This window comes from Bemisia tabaci, chromosome 8, assembly GCF_918797505.1.
Source record: "Bemisia tabaci chromosome 8, PGI_BMITA_v3".
In the NCBI taxonomy this organism is placed as follows: Eukaryota; Metazoa; Arthropoda; class Insecta; order Hemiptera; family Aleyrodidae; genus Bemisia; species Bemisia tabaci.
The window spans coordinates 11,567,420-11,582,384 of record NC_092800.1 but is presented as its reverse complement, the minus strand read 5'-3'; the positions used below and the strand labels follow the sequence as shown (position 1 = coordinate 11,582,384).

At 37.1% G+C, this 14,965-nt stretch overlaps 1 protein-coding gene across 1 annotated transcript in view; it reads right to left on the bottom strand.

Moving 5' to 3' along the window:
• Flo2 (flotillin-2) overlaps nt 1–14,965 on the bottom strand; it is a 224,906-nt gene that overhangs the window by 167,913 nt on the left and 42,028 nt on the right. The window lies entirely within an intron of this gene.

Here is a 14,965-nt window from a genome sequence, read left to right as displayed (position 1 = left end):
CGAGGGACATGGAATGGTCAATAAAATAATAAAGATTGTTTTCGCAGGCCTTGCCTACGGCTTTGGATTGATTTTTAATTTGTTTTATTTTTTTAATTTATTGTTGTTACGGTTGATAATGGTCTAAGGAATCGAACGAACATCATGGGTTCTTGTCTATTTTGTTTTTAGCCTTGTTTTCCACGATAGAGAATTTGCAGGTGTCCGAAATTTGATGAATTTCGTGTTTAAGTGGAAACTAATGAGACAACTGAACACGAGGATACCTTGGTTCATGAATTGAACAATTATTGGAGAAGATACGACAAAGTGATCTAATCTGCTAAAATACATGTGTTTAAGTGAGAAACGCTGCTAGATGACGGCACAAAGCGGCACATTTTCTCACTTTTAAATTTATTTTTCTCGGAATTTCCATTTAAAAAAAAAATTATGGAAAATACTGTGAACTCAGCTTGTTAAGCACTCTCAGATGAAGCAATACAATTTTTATGTGCAAATTCTCCATTAAATGAATGAGTTCGAAAACACACTAACTCGATAACTCGAAAATACTCACTTTTCATTGAAGACAGTCAATTTTTACAAAGGGTATGAAGTTAGTGAATTTGTTCCGATTTGGACCTTTAACGTTTTCTTAAGTACTTGTCATTCAGCATCAAAAGTATTTTTCTTGAACTAACTTCTTCACCTACTGTGCAGTTTCGTAAGTGTCTTCCTTATTTCTCATTTTTTCGAGTTGGTGTATTTTCGTTCCCACTGATTCAATTTTAGCTTTGTTTTCATTCTACTATTGTAATAGAGAGAAGAATAAAGGTAATGCGGATGAAAGAGGATAGTGATGCCTGTTTGAAAGCGTGATACTAAATCAATAAAGTCAAGAAATTACGTTGACTAATTTTCCTAAGAAAAAATGAAGAATGACAGGAAGCCTGTGACGTCGTAAATGGAGATACGTGGTTTAACACTTTGGTCATCAATAAGAACAGATATCGGCAATTTGAACGGCAATTTTGATATGCGACGAGGAGTACATTCCAAATCCGCTAGCGTGTATCAATGGACCGTTTTTAGGGATAAAAATGAGGTTATTACAAGATTTTTTTTCCTGATTCCAGTTGCATGAAAAACATGTTGAAAGTCTTTTAATGAATTTTGCTGGTGGTAAGAGTTTGATACATTTTTGAGGTCCGCACCTAAGAGTTGTTGGAGATCTGACATTTATAATTTTCAAAATGTTTGAAGAAACTATATTTAACATATTAATGTGGATGTTAATCAGTGTAAAAAGCAAAAAATGTAGATAAGTTTCCAGATTCAAGAGGAATATTACTTCCCATAATTTGACACTATCAGCTTCCTTGCTTTGAGGATTGATAAAAATTGTAAAATACTTTGTACAAATGCAGATTGTAAATTGTTTAAGTTAACATGCAGATATACTTGTAATTTCAAAATGTATAGATCGTATAGAAATAAAAACATCGCAGTATCTTTAGACATTAGTAGTAATTCATTTCAAAAAACTTTCAGGATTTATGATCCAACAACAAACACGCATAAGTTGTACGTTTTTTTATGTTAGATTAAATCTTACAAAGTTGAAATCATGTCACTCCAAGATAATACCTTCATCTAATTCACGTTTTTCAAGAATTAGAACTTGAATAAGAATAATGATCTCAAACAGAGGCCACACAGAGTAGCTGCAGTTCTAGAGAAAAACGACAGAAAAAGTACAAATCATCATTTAATGAAAATGTTTTGTTTGATACTTACTCTTCTTAAAGAAAAAATGAGAACTAAGAACATGGAAAAGATGAGAGATGTAATGCGTTCTTTCTTCCAATTTTAGCGAGAAAGCTTTAAATGTTCAGGCAACTAATAGCATTTTGCGCTTAGAGTGCGCCGTATGTTCCGATTGGTAAACTATTCGTGCACTCCTGATGCGCGGGTTGCTGCGAGCCCAACTGAAGGCGACTTTGATGCAAGTCATAGTGAGCTACTCACTGCAGATCCCAAGACTTATGAGCCAAACGTTGGTCTCGCGGTACTATTTGCTGCAAATGAATTAACATGGGCGGAAATTAAATAAAAGAGTCAAACTTTTTGACGACAAAAATGCTTGGGTGTAAATATGAAAACACCAAACGGAGAACATAGAAATTTTGGTAGCCCGTGACGCTCTTCGTATGAGATAATTTTACTGTCTGAGTTTATAGTATCACGCTCGTATACTTTTAAATTGTAATTTTTAGTGCATTGAACATATTTCGAGCATGTGCGATGTTAAAATAACGAGGTTTCTGGTTTCAAAATTTGAATATCATCATCCACCAATTGAAATTACACAAGATATAAATAAGAATAAAAATAAAAACGAAAAATGGAAATTATGAAGCAAACTATAATGACTCACGTTATTCTTTTAATCCGTAGACTTATCAGTCTGAGAGGAGGTAGATGAGACCATTTCACTGCTGACGAATGATCGACGAGAACTTTAATGCACTTATAGAGGAAAGAATTTCGCTTACTTGTAACAGAAATAATTCAATTATTTGTTTTTGTGTCGATTATATCAAAACCTGCAAAATCTATCAGAGTGTTTTCACCTCTGTACCAGTGTCTGAGAAAAGCTGAAGATATAATAAAACACTACTGCTGCCAATGGATTGTTGAATCGTTATCAAATGATTCTGGTCGATAAACCTCTATCTTATCAGAAATGCTTTTTATCGATCAAGGTCACTCGGTATAAATTCGACAACCGAGCCGCTGAGCTACCGTGTACTATGTAGTGTACCATCCTGTATTGTGTCTATTTCCTAAGGATTTGTAGTTTCGATCTTTTTTAAAAATCTGACATTTTTTTCCCATTCCCTCTTGGCTCCATTATTGTTTTGTGATATTTTATTTTATTAACTTTTTTTTAACAATTCTTTTGTGATAATGACCGTTTTGAACCGGATCTAACCATAATCATTTGTATATGGTCATTTGCACTGTTCTTACATAGTTTGCCGTACAGAGAGAGAAGAAAAAAGTAAAATAATGGAAATTCCAAGGAGAGAGAGAAGGACATCTAAAAAAATAAAATCGACGTCATTTAAAATTAAAACTTTATCTCTTATATATATATATATATATATATATATATATATATATATATATATATATATATATATAACAGAAAAGCTTTAAAATAATTTTCAAAACAAATTCTAACATCTCCATTTCATTCAAAATTTAGTTAAACTGGCATTTCTAAAATTTAATCAATTGTACCCTGCATGTGAGAAGCGTATTTGTCCTTTGGGACTGTGCTAGTAGGAGAAGAAGAATACTTAGAACATTCGAGAGTTGCCAAATTTCCTTCGATAAAATGCTTCTTTTTGAAGAAACTTATGAATATTTTTTTTTAGAAATTTTCAAGAACTTTAGGTAAAATTGCGAACAAAATTATCTGAAAAATTGGAAGAAAAATATTTTTAAGTTTACCAGGAAATACGTGTTTTATCAACGGAAAGTTGGCAACGCCAGGAGGTTCATACGGCGTTTTTCCTTAGCACGGCAGAATAGGTGACTGTAAGAGCAATAACAGATTATGTCAATTAAGCCGCGAAGAAGTGCATTGTCTTTGTAATGTCTCGCTAGCTTGAAAGCGGTACGGAGCAAGTCATTTTATTGTTTCAGGGCAATCACGGTAACACACAGTCACAGAGTAATTGAAACCGTTAACATTCTGATGTATCAATTGAAGCAAATCTCTGCTTGAGAGAAACGATAATCTGGTTTGATCAAGGCATTTCAGAAAAACTAAAAATATGTTTGATTCTAAATCAAGGCAACTTTGTGGTTGGGCCTGGTTAGCTCATTCCTTAATTTTGATTTTCAAAAACTCATTGGAGTTATTTTTGGAAGATAAATGGATGAATCTATCCGGAATGAGCCTAACTGAATTTCTTTTTGCCTAATTTTTACTCGTTCATACCCATTATTTTTTCAGCAGAAAACGAATAACATACCACATTGACACTTTCTGAATATTTTTCTTAGATTACGAAATATCACTCATAATTTCTAAGTCCAAATGTTGCTTAGATTTTGTTGTAAGAATGAGGCATGTTGAGAAATTAGGTAACACCCAATATGTTTTTGAGCGGGTTTTAGTTAAATCTGATCAAATATTATACTTGGATATTAGACTTATTACTAAATAAAAAAAAAAAAAACACTAAGAGGTGACCCGAACTGCATGTAACAGGGTGGAGAAATGGCGCTGGGTCCACACCATTTCGCGGGGAAAACAAATCCAAATAGTTCCAAAAATCATAATTAGAGTCAAAATTAAATTTTTTGAACTCTAATGCAAACCAGTACGAAACTGATTACTAAAACACAAACTTATTATTACACATCTTACACACGTATTATCACATTTATTATCTACAACACGCAACAGCTTATTACTAAACACAATATATAATTAAAAGAAGATTATATTGGAGGCTTGTTTAAAGGAAGGTTTTTGTACGTTTTTTTAATTTATTACTCTTTTCGGTGAAAATAAACGGAGAACTAAACTAATTAAAAGAATTTACAGCCGAAACATAAAATTTGCGAAATATATTAATAAAATAATGTAACAAAACGTGTACCTCAGTTCATCAATCTGAGATGTCTTTGCGTTACATCACAGTAAACGCCATTCAAAAACGTCCATAACTGGCGACGTGATAAGTTATGACGTGTCTACTTATGACACTTAAAAAACCCGACGATCATCTGAAACCGTTCCTTCAAAAAATCACTAATTACCGCTCATTAAAATTAGCCACTCATTCAAACAAAAATAATCAACAAAAATCCGAATCCATATTGCAGAGCATTTGAGAGCGGTAAACTGAATGGGAGGCCGGTGCGCTCATTACATAATGGCAAACTTCTGACGGAGATTGAAGGAGCTTATCGTCAACGAATTGCGAATCATTGTCGTGAATTCAGTCATTTTAACATCTGGTTGGAGTAATTAGGTGGCAATCTTCGGAGAAAAATGCCTATGATTGCGGCCTTTTAAGACGAGAGAGGCGTGGATTGAGGTTCCTCAGTTAGTGGGACTTAGATGCTGCACTTATCGAAAATGAGCACATTTTTTTACGAAGTATCTGTTGTTGTCAACCTATACGGACAGAGGATTTTATGATTTTATCCGTTCTTCTGATCCCTTTCTGGTGAATTCAAATCTTCAGTGTCTGCATTGGCGGATCCAGCAAATTTGCAACATTGTTTTCCTCCATATTTTAAACCTATGGAAATGTATCGATTCTTGGAGGGGTCAGGTGCTCTGACAAGAATCTATTATTTAACTTGCGTTTAAATGGAGATTTTTCAAATTGCTGGATCCGCCTTTGAGTCTCTGTGTATACGTTCGTGCTTACCCCTTTAAGGGTTTTTTTCTTTCTTTCTTTTCTCTTAAGAATAGACTATTCTTACATTCAGCAACATTCATGACATAAGTTGCAAATCGAACTGATAAGGCATAGAAAAGTGTATGGCATTATAATAAGTGCAACAGATAAAGTAAATTCGTGACTTTTTCGCCTAGAACAGCAAGGATTAAATATTTTTAGCATCCATTTTTTCGCAAAGATCTGCGACCTCAAAACGGAGCTGAGTGGTAGTTTTAACATAATTTTTTACTGATTAATACAGTGAGAGAATTGTAAATTCCGGTAATATTTTGATGGTTCAAGAATGTGATTGACAATGCCATGGATGTATGGGAAGTATTCAATTTTTCAAGACATATTATTGTTAATTTAGGAGAAAATTTTGTGACATGGTATTTTCATTACACTGCTTTTTTACGTGAAAACGCTACAAAATCAAAACTATTTTTTGATAAATAAGTCATCGTGAAAGGTAAGTTATGAAATTGAGTGTCTTCGGTAAGAAATGTTGTAAAATTCGGACAACTTTTCTTCGTGTGAGCAATAAGTTGGTTTAGTTTAAAAAAAGAGAAAAAAGCTAAGATGAAGGAGCCTTTGCTAAAAAAAAAATACAAATATTACCATTAGTATCATACGTGTTGGCAAAAGCAAAGCAGGGTATTTCTTTTTTTCTAAGGAAAATGATAAGCCCTTTTCAAAAATAAGTAATGAGCATTGTACTATGGGAGCTGCCAGTTTGAAAAAAAAACCCGATAGGATAGGCTGCACTCTACTGAAAAATTGTACTTTCAGCCTACTGAAAATAGCATCATTCTTTTCCTGCCTGGAGGAGTGTCCATATTCTCTCGGAGGGCAAATGCGCCAATCCTTGTGAAATTATATATGATCCGCAATTGGCAGATTCGCAGAGATAAAGAAAAATTGATGGATTGCGCTTTCAACTGCAGCCAATTAGCTACCAATTACTGCATCTGATTTGCACGTAAAGAAAGTTGCAACATCGAGGAGACTGCAGCTGATTGTATGTAGTTTCTGAAGTTTTGAAATGAAAATCAGAATGGATGAGTCTTCTCTTCTTAAGCAGGACCCTGATCATTATTCCGCATCAGTAGGCTTCATTAAAGTAAAAACAAACACTGACGCAACGTATAGTGGATAATTTGAACAGTCCACGCAAGTTTCGCGGTTGTAAAACGATTTTAAAAACTACACGGAAAAATCTCGCACGTGAGACGCATCTACAAGGGCAACTATATAAAAGACTTAAACGAAAGGGTATGAAAAATAACGAATAGTTTGAAAGCAACACGTAAGTTTTGCAGTTGTAAAATAATTTCCAAAACTCTACAGAAAAACTACGCTCGCAAAACGCATTTACAAAGGGACCTATATAAAAGACTTAAACGAAAGGGTATGAAAAATAACTAATAATTTGAAAGCAACACGTAAGTTTTGCAGTTGTAAAATAATTTCCAAAACTCTACAGAAAAACCACGCACGCAAAACGCATTTACAAAGGGACCTATATAAAAGACTTTAACGAAAAGGTAAGAGAAAGAACTGATGATTTGGATCATGAAAATTTTGCAGTTGTAAAACGATTTTTAAAACTTAACGGGTAAAGTATGCAAGTAAAACGCGCACAGAGTAACATACTTTGTAAAAGACTCTTAACGAAAAGGGAATGAGAAATAACCAATTACTAGTAAGTCATCTGCTACTGTGATTAGTACATAAGTGGATAAATGATCAGGTGATCTACTGAGTTAGATGACATTTGTCAACTTCAAGAGAGGGCTTCAACAAAATCTCCACTTGCTCAGCGAAGGATAAAATTAAGGCAAACTATCTTGTCCTTAGGTCAAGATTCCATGCTCTGATGGAAGGGCGAGTCCAGAGCCTTGCGGCGAAGACTCACCACACAATGATTAAAAAGTATAACTGGGCTCACCTCGATAGTTCCTGCGAATATAGTTTTCTTCATTCTGATAAATAAATGGTGTAAATAATGTGATTAACACGTTTTATCGAGATATTACTGCTTCCAATCAAATTTTGGATTCTACAACATTTTAATTAGGTAGCTGAGTATTTATCGTCACACCTCAAACGTAAATAATAATAGCAAAAAAATAGAGTAATCTAATAGGATTTTATACCCACAAATTCCTACTTTTTCATCCAATGATAAAGTTTGCTTGAAAATAACCAAAAACGGTTGCGCACAGGGAGGAAATTAAGTAATACATAAATATAATTGAAGGAAATTATTATTTTGCAGCTGCAGAGAATTGAAAGTCTAATTTTTAAGGCTCAGGTGAAAACCTTCTTGGGATCTTTGACTGTAAATTTCTAAGGAACATTCTAGGTTAACGTTTAAATTCTCGCTGTATTCCTAAAAATTAAACGCCGACGATACGTTTCTGAGCAACTTTAAAATATAGTTTTCTTTTTCTCGATATGAACATGTGACCGGATCTGTGGGAAGGGACCGCGAATCTTCCGGAAGAAGAAAGAAATATAATAAACAGAAAGAAAAGAAAAGAAGTAGAAAGATATATAAACGGACAATAGAAGAATTTAAACATCAAAACTCAGAAATGCTCAATAGTAAAATTACAAAAAACAGGGAATCAGTTGAGGTTTAGGTTGAAAAAAAATCTGTGTGGATCATAAATCTCGAATAGCCTAGAAGCTAGCTTATTTTTTTTGCTATCACTTTAATCACGTGTTTCTAAACCTTCTTCAAGACTAATATTTCTTCAATTTTTAATATTATAGGGAGAAATTTGCGCCAAAATTTCCAGATTTTCTTCTTGTACAAAATTGCAAAAAGTTAAGGAAACTTTTTTTTCCGGAAGATTAGGCCTCCATCCACAGATCCGGCCACAAATCCGGCCCGGACAAGTCAGCTTCTGTGCACTGAGAAAAAATTATAGTTATAATTACCATATTAGTGGTGTTCAATATGAGCTCTTAATTAGTAGTTGCCATCAGGGCCGGATTTAGAGGGTGGCCAAGTGGGCCGCACCCATGGCGGCAAATTTTGCATTTTTTTAAAATGTAGCTATAAAGAAAAATCGGATTCAAAGAAAAAATTACAAACGAGAAAAAGTGACAAAATCTCTCATTTCCCGAGAGTATATCTCTAATTTTGTCGTCTTTCTGTGATACAGTAGTAGTCGAGTTAAGACTAAGAGAGAAACCGAACACAGAATTTGGCCTGGAACGGCGCGGTGCAGAGAGCAATGATAACGAGAACTTAAGATGAAAAGGAGAAACACTCGGCGCGGCACGGCGGTCGGCATGTAACACATATTAGCGCCTACAAGACTGCATGAATACTTCACGCATTGCGTCAAAGACATTGCGGTCGCTGCGGTCAGCAGCGGGCGGCGTGAAACGCTTAACGCCTACAAGACTGGATGAATACTTCACGCATTACGTCAAACTTAGTGCGTGCAGCAGCGGTCGGCATGAAACGCATGGCGCATACAAAATTGTAGGAATACTTCACGTATTGCGCCAAACATAGTACGGTCAGCAAGGCACGGCGGCGGAAGTTAAAATTATTGAAGCACATTTATGTTTGTTCTTTCATAATATATTCGTTCATTTCATGTAAATGGAAGGCCTTGTCCACACAGAGATAGGTTTACGGAACCTAACTTTCGCGCTAAGTCACGTGAATTTTTGCTAGTAGTGTTGAAAGGGCTTTCGCAAAAAATGTGTCCAACACGAGTAAACGCGTCTTATACACCCCTCCCCCTCCGGCACGTTCACTTGATAGTTTTTATTGATGTTTCAAAAAGATTGAGAAGGGGGCGGCAAAATACAGGCGGCCCATGGGCTGCAAGCAAGTAAATCCGGCCCTAGTTGTCATAACCAATAATAAAAATATTATTACCATCAAATGGTAATTTTACTACCGCACACTCGTAAAATTACGATTGCTGCAGTAAAAATATCACTATTATTGGTAATGACCACTACTAATTAAGAGTGCTCATTGAACACCACTAATATGGTAATTATAACCATAGTTTTTTCTCAGTGTGGGTAAAAGCAAGTTTTCCGGTGCCAAAAATGACGTTTCAACGGCCACACTCTTAACAGGTCATCATCAGCAATCCACACAAGACACCAAAGACCCATCATAAACCCGAAGTAGCATAAAATCGACGCAAAGGCGTTAAAGAAGCCCTCAGCGGTGCTTGTACGCCAAGTCAGGTGTTCCTTGGTAATTAATCCATGCACCAACTGAAGAGTAACGCTTTTATTAATGAAGCTTACGCAAGGCACGTTGCGTAACCGTAACGAGACTTCTCGTCCGTAGTCATTCATATACTACTTGGGCAGCGTTAAGCTTATCTGCAATTCACTATGAGCCCTGGTAATAAAGCGCCTTAGTTACGGCGAGGGCTCATGCAGAAACGCGGAAAAGCTGTGATCGCGTGCAGTTAACTTGATCGCAAGTCTGAATTGTGTTTTGCGGCACGTTTATGAGCGAAAATTCCTTTAATCGTATGTTTGAAGTGTGAACGCTCAGAAATGAGCACACTCCTCACTCTTAACTGCAATTTTCGGCTTTACGCGATAATTTGAGCGCTGACTCTCATAGTGTTGTCATAAGCCGACTTCACTATGTCAAAATGAGGTCCTCGGATTAGGAATTCGAGCCAGTTGTTTTCAATAAGGTATATTCCAAATCCGAGATTTTCTATTTATCACTTTATTTCTTTGAAAGTCCCGGCGGTCGTCCTTGCGAGTTACGGAATGGATACGAGTATTGACACATTTAATAGGGCACTTTTTAACACGAAAACGGGTGTGTGGATTTTTGTGCAAATTTCAGTAAATGTTCTGCATAGTGCGAAGCAAATTCCTCAATATTTGCAAAAAAAAAAAAAAAATCTGGGCAAACGTTCTCTTTTAAAAAATTAAACAGCCCATTTAAATTTGGCAATAGCTGATGTGGCTTGGTTCCTTCATGCTAAACGCCGTCCAATTGAACTAGCGGATGTATCGATCTGTAAATTTTATCTGGATTGCATTAAGGAACCGAGAGCATTCCAATGTTGCTAGGATTGAACAACTAAAATTCTTTGCAAAAAATTATGGAAATCATGAAAAAAATTAAATTTACAGAGGTGATTTTCGTCTTGAATTCATAAGTAATAGTAAGTAAAGATAAAACTTTCTTAGAATATCAGCTTCTATTTGCAAGGTGAAATATTTGCACAATCTTAGCGGCACTGGAATGCTTGTGCCTCCTTTTTGCAAAATGCAATCCATCTAGTCCACTGACGTAAGGCGGTAACTCCCAGCAGTTATCAATTTTCTTATTTCAAAGACTACATCGTGACCGTGTGAAGACGGCTTTAGTCGGCATCCTTTCTTAAATGACACAGCAATTTTCGAGTTTACCTAGATTCAGCGATTTTCGTGTATGACTAGCATTTACCCCAATTTTCGGCCGGTGACGAGAAGGATTCGACAAAGCCACTATCCAAAATATGTGGGACTCGCTAATGAGTCTCAATTAAACCGTCACAAATCCGTCGTCCAAATTTCGAAAAATTTCTCGGCGTTTGGAGGTTGGTCATGATCATCGTCACGTGTTCAAAGCACCCGCATAATAGACTCTTAGAGCCGCGATTATCTAACTCGTTTGAAGGAAAATTTGGTCTGATGCAACGATGCACGGACCGACTGGATATGTGTCAGCGACTCGCTGCGGCCCCATCCTAGCGCGGAAGTTTTTCGAGTATTTTTATTGACTGTTTTGTCTCTCGAGAGCGTCGCACCTGTTTCGTAATCGTTTGTTTGTTTAATGAAATCCTGCGCGTTTCATAAATCTCTATTGGGATCCAGCTTTGGAGCCTCTCATCATTTCTACTCCCTCTCTCCCAGTTTCTTTTACGAAAAAAGTACACGGAGAAAAAAAACCTCGTGCGTGGGACCCGACGTTCAGGTCATATGGATCTCTGAAGTTTTCAGATTGAGCATCTGGACACTTAAGGTCTAGCTGTCGAGGTTCGGATCACACATCTGAAACTTCAGTTCTTACATCTGAAGTACTTCAGTTTTTGTTTTCGGAAAGTTTTTCGATGAACCGAGTTTTTCGGATGTGAAAACCGAAGTACTTCAGACGTAAGAACTGAAGTTTCAGATGTGTGATCCACACCTCAGCAGCTGGACCAGTGTTCGAATGCTCAATCCGAAACCTTCAGAGATCCATATGACCTAAACTTCGAGTCCCACGTCACGCACGAAATTTTTTCTCCGTGTAACAAGAACGAAACGAAGAGGACAAATTAAGGTTATACCTTCCGAAAAGTAACGTTCCCACTTTAAAAGTAGCAGTTAATTTGTCATAGAATCAAAACCAAGCTTTCATCTTCTCCTCTCCTCCTATCTAGTCACTCTGTAATCACGCCTTTTTAGATGGATAATAAGATTACTCAAAAAAGGCTATGCTCCCAATCTGCGTGATAAATACGCGTTTTCAAGCTTCTCGCTTCGAAAAGTATACTACGGGACAGTTATTCGGTTCATGAGATGAGTCGTTTTATGCAACCATTGCGCACTATGCTACGCACGAAATTCCACACGGCCAACGCCAACCCTTTTAAACAAAAGTGAGGGGACGGGATTTCAACAAGCAACCTGTTTACATCAGTGGCGTGGCGTGCTTTGCGATATTTCGATTGATTCGCCACTCAAACCAATGATAAAAGATCGATTATCAGGGTGTTCGCGGCAAACACCTTAGTAATTGATTCTTTTACCATAGCTTCAAATGGCGAGATATCGATAATCGATCCTTCACACCACGCCACTGGTTTGCATTTACGTCTTCCTTGCGTTAATAAGGACCATGATGCTTCCTAATTTAACGGTTTGCGCGCGGAAGCGTTCTCGCTTTAAAAGGTACAGCCAAGTACTACGTTTTTAAATTTTTACAATTTTTCACTATTTTATCCAACTGAGAAATAAGGAGTTTTCAGCCTAAACGTTTCGGTAGTATTTACGTGAAAATTAGCTTTGTTACCCGCTGCGTAATTTGTTTTATTATTGTATAGCTTGCCTCGGGCTACAAAGCATCAATTATATCTCATTTAAATATTAAATAGCACCCCAGTGCGCAAGTTACTTAGAACGACTATTCTTGAAAAATGTTCACATGAGCCGTAGTATCTTTTTCAAGCGAGAAGCTTAACAAAACGCATATTTCCTGCGCAGATTTGTGAAATCAGCTGTGTATTTCCGACTATTTCGATGCGCTCATCATGATTTTTGAGCCATTTACTATAGGAACTATCTCTTCTTTTGGCTCTAGCTGAAGTTTGCATCAGGCCCATCAGCCAACATACTGTCGTGCAACGCAAAAACGCCGTAAACACCATTTTAAACTTTTTGGAAACAATGTATCATGGCAGAAAAACTTGTGTACTCGTGTACTCGTGTACTCGTGTACTCGTGTACTCGTGTACTCGTGTACTCGTGTACTCGTGTACTCGTGTGCTCGTGTGCTCGTGTGCTCGTGTGCTCGTGTGCTCGTGTGCTCGTGTGCTCGTGTGCTCGTGTGCTCGTGTGCTCGTGTGCTCGTGTGCTCGTGTGCTCGTGTGCTCGTGTGCTCGTGTGCTCGTGTGCTCGTGTGCTCGTGTGCTCGTGTACTCGTGTACTCGTGTGCTCGTGTACTCGTGTACTCGTGTACTTGTGTACTTGTGTACTTGTGTACTTGTTTTTTTGTGTACTTTTGTACAATATTTCCACAGAATTCACTATCAAATACTATCGAGAACTCAACCTGAAACTTTGAGGTGCATAAGTAAAACAATTTTTATTTTATAAAGCGTTAAGTTCGAAAAAACGCGGGAAAATCTTGATGGATTTACGGCGTTCTTACTTAGCACGGCAGCATACTTCAACTGGATCTGTCTTGTCTTTTTGTTTGGAAACATTCGACTCATCGAGTAACGAAATCATTTGAATGAGCTTAATAGACGAAATGAGTTCAAATTATGAGCTGAGATCAGGAGGAAATCCAGGTTGCGATGCGCGCGTGAAGTGTCATTCGTGATGATTTGACGATGCGTTAATCCGGCATGCGTGCGCTAGGAGCTCGTAAACGGGACTGCTCGAGAAAGCTTTAAGTGTTTGCTGCGAACTCAAAAGTGCTTATCGATCGAGTGTGTATACTCCACAAGCCAACGCGTATTTTGATTGCCTGCACGCGCTCGAACTTTTGATTTCCGGTCCGCTCGCGGCCTGTGCCACCAATAAGTTTGCAAATCCAAAATGACAAATTGGAGCACGTTTACGGTATCTTGGTAACTAGTCTGTTGCAAAGTTCAGCTAGAGCAAAAACAAAAGTTTTTTCTGACAGAAAATGGCTTAATAATCATGATGAGAGCATCGGGATGGTTTAAAATACATTCCTAACTTCACAATTAGTATAGGAATTTTGCGTTTTTTAAAGCTTCCGGAATAAAATGAATTTTTAGCCACATTTTTTTGAAAAAAAGAAAAAAATCAATGCTGAATGCAGTCCAATTCACACATCCATCCCTCGTATATCAACACTTTCAAGAGTTCCAATGGGTCTATTGCACACTTCAGCTAGAGCCTCGCGTAGTTCGATGAGTTTCTTGTAAAAGTATAACTCATAAATCACGATGCACTGGCAAAAAAAACCACACATTGGATCTAGAGTCTAGACTCTTAAAAGCATCCACAAGAAAAAATACTCTTGATTCCATCAGATTTAAGCTTATTAATTTGAGCGGATTTCCTTTTGATTTAAGCTTAATCTGATTGAATCAAGATTCCTTTTTCTTGTCAATGTTTTCAAGAGTCTGGACTCTAGATCCAATGTGTTTTTTTTCCAGTGTGAGCGCATTGAGACAGTCTGAAATACACTCCTAACTTCACAGTTTGCGTAAGGATTTTGAGTTTTTAAAAGTTTCCCGTTTCAAGAACGATACTGCGGCACGGGTGAACATTTCGTAAGAAGAGTCGTTCCATGCAACCCTTGCGCATTAGGATGCTAGCAATATTCAACATGGCCGACGCCAACCGGCCAAAACGTTCTTATAACGCAGATTTTATCTACCGACGTGTTCAAAGTTGAGTTCGAGTCGCAAAAAGTTACGTATTTCGGTCAAGAAAATTTTAGATTTGAGTTGTATATCAATTTCCAGTAATATGTCATCAGATTGGCGAGCACTTGTCTCACGTATTTCGACTATGGCTTGCGTAAGAATTGTTCCCAAAAGGAATTGACTCATCTTTGATCTTGGATTGGCTTTCCTTTGGTTCCTTCACACTGCAAAAACCCTCATCCCTTAAAATGGTCTACCTACCAAAGTATCCAAACGCAAAAAATTATTGAAATGGACCACTAGACAAGGTACGAATTTCAGCATTCTGATACATGTTTCTTAACTAGAATTTCACGTAGAACGCGATTCGCGCAACGAAAATTACTGAAACCAACTCCTGACGGA